At 32.6% G+C, this 8,362-nt stretch overlaps 1 pseudogene; it reads right to left on the bottom strand.

Moving 5' to 3' along the window:
- Positions 1 to 2,176: 2,176 nt before the first annotated feature.
- Positions 2,177 to 8,362, bottom strand: part of LOC100589916 — a 33,453-nt pseudogene continuing 27,267 nt past the window's right edge.

Genomic DNA, 8,362 nt, shown 5'->3' with positions numbered 1-8,362 from the left:
GCTACTTTATACTTTCAAATAGGTTTCTGATAGAAAAGAATACCTTTGAAGTAGTATCCCAGAATTACACTCCCAGTGATGGTGTGATGAGCCAGAGGTAGCTTTTTATCCTCAAGAAGCTCAAAGCTCTATTTTCATAATGCAATGTTAAGTTTTTCTGTTGTTGTGGTAGTAAGTTCTTGTGGTTTTGCTGCTATTGCAATACATTTGATTCAAAATTATTTCCATTTTTCTCATTTCTTACATGAAAAAGGTAAACTTTTTTTGTGAGATATTTAATCAATTTTGATCCTTTGATATGGTTCACTTTTGTCTTTAAGTTGAGACATTAGTAGCAATGAAATCACTTAATGAAGAATCCTTTCATAAACTGATGAGTACATTTAATCTTAGAAGAATATGTACTGACAGTTGTCAATACAGTTTTTTTCCTCAATTCTGTGATGTGCATTCCATGTGTGTTTCTGAGGGTATATCTATGAGTGTTAATGTTGTGTTTTCATTTCCCAAAGCAGTTATTAAATCAATGCTATATTTTATGAATTGTATTTTAGAATCAAGAAACCACTGTAGATTGTTCTCTGGGACCCCTAAGTGGGTACAGTTGATCTACAGGAAGCATAGAGACACTGGGTTTTCAGTTCTTGAGATGAGGTAATGTCTTAGGCATTAAAAAAATTATTCTCAGTGGAGCTCAGCACAGTGCCTTGGAGACAGAGTGTTCTGTAAATATGTGTTAAATGATGAATTTACAAACACAAGAAATCAAGATACCAATTAAGTATAGTCTTTTAAGTGGACTATAGCTACATCTAAACTAATTGCTAGAATGGCAAATGGAAAAATTTGATGCTACCCCTGCTAGGGTGAAGTCATAAAGGAATTGTAACTGTAGGAAATGTAGCGCTGTTCCTAACTTTAGTTGAGAGAGGAGGCGTTTTGTAGAATGAATTAAATTATTGGTGTAGAGAGCTGTCAACAAAAAATTGGGGGCAGTGAAAGAAAATATTGTTAATTTCTCTATTTTGCTTTGGGCTGATTCCACAGAGCTCTGTGAAGAGAATGGAAAATTAGTGTCTGCCATTCTGACAAGAAATCGAAGTAAATTCTGAGTCAGGTATTTCTTTAAAATTTGACAACTTTTAGAGCGTAATTATACAATCTTGATTTACTCAGTAAACTTTTAAGTATTTGTTATAGCTATTATCATCTGTATCAGTGTTCCACAAGGGAGGGACTATGGTTTGGTAGAAAGGACTCAGGGCTGCTTTCTAGCTGCTTTTTAGGTGTGGATCTCCTAACACACAATGAACTATGTGAAAAATAATGTTGTTTATTTGTGGCTCATTTTTCTCATCTTTAACACTTGATAGTCTCTAAAGTATCTTTCAGATTCAAGGCTCCATGATTCTGTGACATTATAACACACAAAAAGCAGTAATCTCTGGGACATAATACAAGAGTCTAGGTTTCTGACAATTTGGTATGATAACGAGTGCCTTCAAACTACTGGTCATGTTTAAGATACATTTTACTAATTCTGAAACATTTGGTCTTTGTTCAGGAGAAACTATTTGTATTAAGATAATATAAAATTCCTTATAGAAAATCTTAAAATAGAAGCTACAAGTCAGAGGTAAATTAATCTATAAGCAATTTTTACTCACTCATGTTTATAATTGATGATCAAAGTTTAAATGAGGCACCTAGAATTGAATAAGAATAGAATAAGGATACAATTATTATTTGACTGAGTGACAAATACCCAAGTATCATTATTAACTTCATTTGAAAGTAAACATGTGTACATATCATGGCCAAACATATAAAACGCATAAAGGATCTCTATCAAACCACCTCTGTAAATCTGCATATAAATATGCTTATGCATAGAAAGGCTGTATAAAGGGACAAAAATGAATTTATTAGTCACCCTTTTTATTTTCTACTTTGATTAAATGCTAAAGCTCCTTACGACTCTTAGTAAATATAATTTAAAATAATTCACTGACCAATTATTTGAGGACTACTGGGAATGCTACTAGAAAAAGGTCTGTGGTTTAAAACTAAGTCTTTAAAATCATAATATTTTCTGTATTAAAAAAGACAATGAAAGTAAACAATTGCTCTTCAGTTATCACATAATAAGGTGTTTCTGACCCATTGTGCTGGATCTTCAGCAGTCAGTATTATTCACTAAGTCCTGATAGTTGCACCTTAGAAAAGTGAGAATGAAGATCCCTGAAACTGTGGCCATGACACAGCTTCTTACTGACGTTTTACAGGAGCATCCAGCTGCGTATGTAGGTCTCTAGACCTCAGCTATGGAAATAAAATGCTTCAGATGCTACCTGTCTCAGTGTGTAGTTCTCATGTTGTTTACAAAGCCATTCATCCAGATATGCATTTAGATACTATCCAGTTCTGAAATGGTGCCTAAAAATTCTAGAGTAAAATAAATAGGGTTAAAAATCACGTCTGGGTTGATTCAAATACAAGTTTATCCAAACACAATTGAGATGCAAAAATGGAGATCAGATATAAAAATGGTTAACTCTTTTTCTAGAAAGGGCTGATTGAAAATTGGTTTCAGATGTTTATGGAGCAAGCAAATTTAATGTATTTAGATGAAGAAGGTGGATTTACAGACTTTATCCACAAACAAAATAACAATATTTGTCTTAGTGTGGAACCCAGGTATTAAATGCATGATTTCCTTTCCTAACTATATATAAGTCTAAAGAGGAAAAGACAGATATAATGAATATCTATGAAAATTTAAGGGCTAATTACTTTTTGTACCTTAGAACAAACATGTATACTATAACCTAAAGGGAATGTTTCTTGTTTGTTTGTTTGTTTTTAGATGAAGCTGCACTCTGTTGCCCAAGCTGGAGTGCAGTGGCATGATCTCGGCTCACTGTAACCTCCACCTCCTGGGTTCAAGTGATTCTCCTGCCTCAGCCTCCTGAGTAGCTGGGGCCACAGGCATGCCCTATCATGCTTGGCTAATTTTTTTGTATTTTTAGTAGAGACAAGGTCTTACTATGTTGGCCAGACTGGTCTTGAACTCCTGACCTTGTGATCCACCCGCCCCTGCCTCCCAAAGTGCTGGGATTACAGGTATGAGCCACTTTGCCTGGCCAGCAATGTTTCTTAATGATGCTTAAAGTCCAGAAGTAAAGTATTATTATTAAAGTTTTCATTATAGAGATCTTTCACTTCTTTGTTGAGTTTTTAGGTATTTGATTTTATTTGTGGCTATTACAAATCGGATTACTTTTTATTTCTTTTTCAGATTGTTGACTATTGGCATACGGAAATGCTACTGATTTTTACATGTTGATTTTGTATCCTGAAAGTTTACCGAATTTGTTTATCAGTTCTAATAGTTTTTTTTTGTGTGTGGAGTCTTTAGAGTTTTCCAAATAGAAAATCATGTCATCTGTAAACAAGGATAATTTGCCTTATTCTTTTCCAATTTGGATGTCCTTTATTTCTTTCTTTTGTCTGACTGCTCTAGCTAGGACCTCAGTACTATGCTGAATAACAGTGGTGAAAGTGGGCATCCTTGTCATGTTCCAAATCTTAGAGGAAAGTCTCTCAGTTTTTTCCCCATTCAGTATGATACTAGCTGGGAGGTCTGTCATATATGGCTTTTATTATATTGAGGTATGTTCCTCCCATACCTAGTTTTTGAAGGTTTTTATCATAAAGAGATGTTGAATTTTATCAAATGCTTTTTCAGCATTTAATATTTTAATTTGATATATTGAATTTAAATGATCATATGATTTTTATCCTTCATTCTGTTGATATGATGTATTACATTCACTGATTTACATATGTTGAATCATCCTGGCATCCCTGGGATAAATCCCACTTGGTCATGATGAATGAGATTTCTAGTATATTGTTGCATTTGGTTTGATAATATTTTGTTGTAAATTTTTACACGAGTATTCACCAGACAGATTTGCCTGTAGTTTTCTTTTTTGTTGTGTCTTTGTCTGATTTTGGTATCACAGTAATACTAGTGCTGTAGAATGAGTTTGGAATTATTCCCTGCTCTTCCATATTTCAGAATAATTTGAGTAGAATTTGTATTAGTTCTTTAAATGTTTAGTAGGATTCAGTGAAGCCATTGGGTCTTGGGTTTTTGTTTCTTGGGAGACTTTTAATTATGGCTTTGATCTCGTTACTTGTTAGTGGTCTGTTCAGATTTTGGATTTCTTCCTGGTTCAATCTTGGTAGGTTATATATGTATAGGAATTTGTCCATTTCTTCTAGATTTTCCAATGTAATGGCATATAGTTGCTCATGGTAGCCACTAATGATCCTTTGAATTTCTGCAGTATCAGTTGTAAGATCTACTTTTCCATTTCTGAATTTATTTATTTAGATCTTCTCTCTTTTTTCTCAGTTAGTCTGGCTAAAGGTTTGTCAATTTTGTTTAACTTTTTAAAAAAACAGATTTTTGTTTCATTGATCTCTTGTATTGTTTTCTTCATTTTAATTTCATTCATCTCTGCTGTGATCTTTATTGTTTCTTTTCTTCTACCAATTTTTGATTTGGTTTGCTCTTGCTTTTCTAGTTCTTTAGGGAACATTATTAGACTGTTTGTTTGACATTTTTCATCTTTTTTATGTAGGCACTTAGAGCTATAAACTTCCCATTTAGTACTGCTTCTGCTGTATCCCATAGGTTTTGGTATGTTGTGTTTCCATTATCATTTGTTTCAAGACATTTTTCAACTTTCTTAATGTCTTCATTGACTGACTGGTCATTCAGGAGCATATTCTGTAATTTCCATGTGTTTGTATAGTTTCCAAAATTCCTCTTGTTATTGATTTACAGTTTTATTCCACTGTGGTCAGAGAAGATGTTTGGTATTATTTCAATTATTTGAATTTTTAAAGACTTGTTTTGTGACCTAACATATATTCTATCCTTGAGAATGATCCATGTGTTAAGGAAAATAATGTATATTCTGCTGCCGTTGGATGAGATATTCTGTAAATATATATTAGATCTATTTGGTCTACAGTGCAAATTAAGTCCAATGTTTCTTTCTCAATTTTCTGGCCGGAAGATTTTTTCAATGCTGAAAGTAGGTTATTGAAGTCTCCAGCTACTATTATATTGGGGCCTATCTCTCTCTCTCTTTAATTCCAATAATATTTGCATTATGTGTCTGGGTGCTCCAGTGTTGGGTGCATATATATTTTAAATTTTGATATCCTCTTGCTAAATTGACCCCATTTTATCATTGTATGGTGATCTTCTTTGTCTCTTGTTATAGTTTTTGAATTGAAATCTATTTTGTCTGATATGACTACTTCTGCTTTTTTTGGTTTCCATTGGTATGGTATATCTTTTTCCATTCCTTTTTTTTCAGTCTATGTGTGTATTTATAGTTGAAGTGTGTTTCTTGAAGGCAATAGATCAACAGGTCTTGTTTTTTCATTCAGTCAGTCAGTCGTTGTCTTTTGATTGAAGAGTTTAGTCCATTTACATTCAATGTTATTATCGGTAAGTAAGGACTTACTCCTGCCATTTTAAAATGTGTTTTCTGGTTGTTTTGTGGTGTTCTCTTTCTTCTTTCTTTCCTTCCTGTCTTCCTTTAGTGAAGGTGATTTTCTAGGCTAGTAGGATTTAGTTCCTTGCTTTTTATTTTTTGTTTATCCATTGTATGTTTTCTGATATGAGGTTGCCAAAGTCTTACAAATACTATCTTATAAGCCATTATTTTAACCTGATAACAATTTAACACTGCATAAACAAACAAGCAAAAAGAAAACTAATAAAAACTGTACACCTTAACTTTGTCCCTCCAATTTTTAACTTTTTATTGTTTTGATGTATATCTTATTGTATTATCTATGTCTTGAAAAGCTGTTGTAGTTATTATTTTTGATTGGTTCATTGTTTAGTCTTTCAACTTATGGCAAGAGTAGTTTACACACGACAGTTACATTGTTATAATATTCTATGTTTTTCTTGATACTTACTATTACCAGTGAGTTTTGTACCTTCAAGTGATTACTTATTGCTTATTAATGTCCATTTCTTTCTGATTGAAGTACTCTCTTCAGAATTTTTTGTAAGACAGGTCTAGTGTTGATGAAATTCCTCAGCTTTACTTCATCTGGGAAAGTCTTTATTTCTCCTTCATGTTTGAAGGGTATTTTTGCTGGATATATCATTCTGGGGTATAAGTTGTTTTCCTTCAGTGTTTAAATATGTTATGCCACTCTCTCCTGGCAGGTAAGGTTCAAAGCTGGAACATTTTGAGAGACTAAATAAATAACAAAGTATTAAATTATGACTCAATGTATAAAATAAATATATCAGTCTATAGTAATATAAATAATATTGAATAAAATGAAGAGAGAAGAGCCAGACCTTCTTTACAGAATAATTCCAAATAATATAGGGATGCTTACATAGATACTCCCCTTTCAGAAGATGGAACTTAATTCCCACCTTCCTGCTTCCCCCTTGAAGGTAGGCTATGTTTAGTGACTCATTTCCAAAGAACAGAATAGCGAAAGGGATAAATAGTAGTTTCATGGTGGAGAAACCTAGCAAACACCACCTTAACCAGGTAATCAAGGCTAGTATCAACAGTGATGTGATGTAGCTATCATGTGACCCCTGATATACTGTGATGAGAAGAGTTGTTTTTTTTAATAAAATCGTGTAAGTACAGTCTAATCATGATACAATATCAGACAAACCCAGATTGGGAACATTCTACAGGATGCCTGGCCAGTGCTCAAGACTATGAAGGTCATGAAAAATAAGGAAAGAGTGAGAAATTCACAGATCAGACAACACTGGGAAGACACGATAACTAAATGCAATGTGCTATTCTGGATTGAATCTGGAACAGATTTAGGACTTTAATGTAAAAACTAGTGAAGTCTAATAAAGAATGGAATTTAGTTAACAGTAAGGTACTGCAATTTTCTTTGTTTTGACAAATGTCCTAGGTAATGTAAGATGTTAACAATGCGAAAACAGAGTGAGGGGTATTTGGGAACCCTGTATACAATCTCTGTACTATCTGTACTATATTTCTACTATTAAAATTTTCAGAAGTGCAAATTATTTAAAAATAAAACATATTTTAGAATTCCCATATTTAATCATGTTATGTAATATTTAGGCATTTAATGGAAATTTTCCTGGGACATGGGGTAACAGATGAACAAAACTTGGGAATAATTTCAAAAGCATGGGAGCTAAAAATCATTTGATTCTCCTGCAGTTTATCAGAGGAGGCACTATCATTCCTCTAATTTTGTGCATTTTGATGTGTATGAGATTTATTTCATAAGATCCTCTTAGCATTTCTGAGAAAAGTGTCAGGAGCAAAATAATCTGATTTGGAGAACTGTTTGAAAAAGGCTCAAGCATTCTCTCCAGCTGTTGGTATCTTTAACATTCCATATGATTTCATTTTAACCTTCTCACCAACTCAGTTCCCTGGGATACATTTATAAGCTAATTTTTTTCTGTAACTGTGGCTACTTCCTTTTTCTTCCCAAATGGACCACACTTTATGACTGTAAGACTTTCAAAGAATTCCAAGAGACTAGGTAGGAAAACAATATTGTGCACCAATAGACTACTTACAAACCTTTGGTTCAAGGGTTTGCCACAATTTTTGAGGAATGATGGTTAAATTATTCACATTTTTTTAAACAAAGATTTGTAAAATTTGTAAATTTGTAGTGTGCAGGGAAACCCAGCAAACTTCTCTTTCCAAAGGAAACACAAAAATGTATTTAAAATATAATGTTTAATAAATGTAAGTGTGTTTTTACCTAACAGGTTATATAATTACTGTTTATTCATTTTAACAAGTAGATTGTGGAATACACAATTTCAAGGTGAAAATAATTTAGATTTATTTATGCAGTTTTAGAGACAAGTATCTTCAAAGGTCCTTCTCAAGTTTATTGACTTTAGGTTAACTCTTTGGTTTTATTTGCTCCTAAATAATCTTTTAATATTAATAAAACCCTTCTTTTAAAATTCAAATATTATTGAGACTTTTCTCCTCTAAATTAAAAAAATTGAAACACAAAATTAAAAGGTTGCACATAGCATCTAAGATATTTACATATGCATGCAACTCTGAAAATGTGCAATGAAAACAGTAAAATAACTGTTAATAACAAATATATAATTATTCTTTAAATAGATCTTGAGTACCATACACATTTTAATGAAACCATTACATCAGTGATTTCAGCATTTGTCACTGAAAGATTCTTAAGCAGTTTATTTAGTGCATGTCTTATTTTCCAAAAATTCTTTCTATAGACATGGATCAATGTCCACATGTCTAAA

The sequence above is a fragment of the Nomascus leucogenys genome, unplaced genomic scaffold (genome assembly GCF_006542625.1).
Source record: "Nomascus leucogenys isolate Asia unplaced genomic scaffold, Asia_NLE_v1 Super-Scaffold_349, whole genome shotgun sequence".
Classification (NCBI taxonomy): Eukaryota; Metazoa; Chordata; class Mammalia; order Primates; family Hylobatidae; genus Nomascus; species Nomascus leucogenys.
This window is presented reverse-complemented; position numbering and strand designations above follow the sequence as displayed.